The 1,992-nt window shown below is 34.3% G+C and overlaps 1 protein-coding gene across 1 annotated transcript in view; it reads left to right on the top strand.

Moving 5' to 3' along the window:
- The window catches only part of LOC107720875 (epidermal growth factor-like protein 7), an 18,711-nt gene that overhangs the window by 7,235 nt on the left and 9,484 nt on the right, over window positions 1-1,992 (top strand). The window lies entirely within an intron of this gene.

Raw genomic sequence — 1,992 nt, 5'->3', positions numbered from 1 at the left:
ATAACTCTATATTTAAATATATATTCATAAATATGTTTTATTTAAATATATTTATGTTTAAATACATATATTTAATATTTAAGTTATTTAAATTTAAAGTATTAAAGCATTAGTCTATGGAAAAAGTTTGTCCAACTTAACATTTTATTTTTGCTAATCAATTTATTTTTAATTTGATTAATTTATTATTTTTTAAATTTATATTTAAATATATACTCATAAATATATTTATATTTAGATACATATATTTAAATTATTTTAATTTAAAGTATTAAAGCATAAGTCTATGGATCAAGTGTATCTGTTGCACCCTAGTTTGCTTATTTCTAATAAACACTACAACTATATACTTTGTTTGTGACGATATCAGGACATAAATTACATACTTTTAAGTATGCAAGCATTGGGACACATTATACTCATACCACAGATCCCTGTTCGCATAGATCTGAATGCATTAGCCTACCATTCATCATAAGTTCATACATTTATAAACGGTTTCGGTCCCACATTCCTGACCACTTTTCTGCAACTGAAAGTGTGGGAAGAGGACAGTCTCAGATTCCCGCTTTTCCATTGCACAAGGCATTGTGGGCAATATAAACCCAAAAAGCATGCACAGATGCATACTTCTCAAATCCACTGGAAGTCCCAGCACTTGCTTTTCAAATGAATAGAGACACGCTTATTCTAAACTTGCATGCATCTTCAGATGAACAGTACATGAAAAATGATCTCGAAAACACATAAGTAAAAATGAATACATTACAGTGTCAGAAATGCGTGATTGTGGGCTTTTATACGGCGGTATATGAGTGTGTTTCCCCTGTAGCGCCCCCTGCAGGTGGAGCTCGGACCAGCCTCACGGTTCATTATTACTTTTGGTACGCGCTATGCCACTCTCAACTCGTACCGTGAGTAATAGTGCACTGTGACTGGTGTCCTCAGCGACAACACACAGACCAACCAAAAACCTGGACCACATCCGTCTGAAAACCACCTCAAAACCACAATAACAGACCCCCTGAACACCCAGCAGCAGCACACGGTTTCCTGACAAATACAGTGTCTCTCATTGAGCATATTATCATTTAACAGATTGTGGAGTTGTATTATATTTCTTCAAACAGATCTTGACAATAGTTTTTTTCCCTCCAGATTTTTAGCTGTCCTTTTTATAAAAAAATTACACATTTGTAATATTTTATTTGTATGTGTTATTTGAATTAATTCTAAATATTGTAATAAAATTCAACATTGTATTACATAAAACAAATATTTAGTTGATATTAAATTATAAATGATGCCAATCCCGTGGCAGAAACAGAGAAGGAAATAGAGAGAAATTAGCGTAGCTGCTGTTCCAACTGAGCAAGAAATGATGTGTTCAACCCAAGCAAAAGAATGAAAATGTGCATTTGATCAGATATAACTGCAGTACAAGATTATGAGATGCATTATTTGAAATGCTTGTCTTTAATCTAGATTTAAACAGAGAGTGTGTCTGAACCCCGAACCAGGGGCGGATTTAGTGATTTGGGGGCCCCAGGCAAAATATAGGAATCGGGCCCTATATATTTGCACACATTTACCTAGTTCAGCCTTGAGGTTCCTTTTTTGTTGTGATGCTTGCTTGCTGCTGCACAATGGTGCCCCACAGTTGTGTCCAATGTTTCTACATTTTTCATGTACATGTTATAATGGTTTTTTTCATGCTGTAGACCACGAAATAGCAACTGATTTACAGTTTTCACAAAATCAAAATAAATTATAAAATGATAAACCTCACAATTGAGCGTTTAAACCAGGGATGAGTCAGAAGTATAAATTATATACATAATATAAAACGGGGTTATGTGGGTGGATTTTCGCATTGGTCTGAACAAAAACTGCAGATGGGATTATTGAAAATGAACATTCATTCTCTGCCAGAAGGAAGCGCTTTTGGAACATCAGAAATACAGTGGTTTCCCCGGTAACGGCTGTAAACAA

Source organism: Sinocyclocheilus rhinocerous, unplaced genomic scaffold (assembly GCF_001515625.1).
Source record: "Sinocyclocheilus rhinocerous isolate Xijiao unplaced genomic scaffold, SAMN03320098_v1.1 scaffold751, whole genome shotgun sequence".
Taxonomy (NCBI): Eukaryota; Metazoa; Chordata; class Actinopteri; order Cypriniformes; family Cyprinidae; genus Sinocyclocheilus; species Sinocyclocheilus rhinocerous.
Note: the sequence above shows the minus strand (reverse complement) of the source record. Positions and strands in the feature narration are given on the sequence as shown.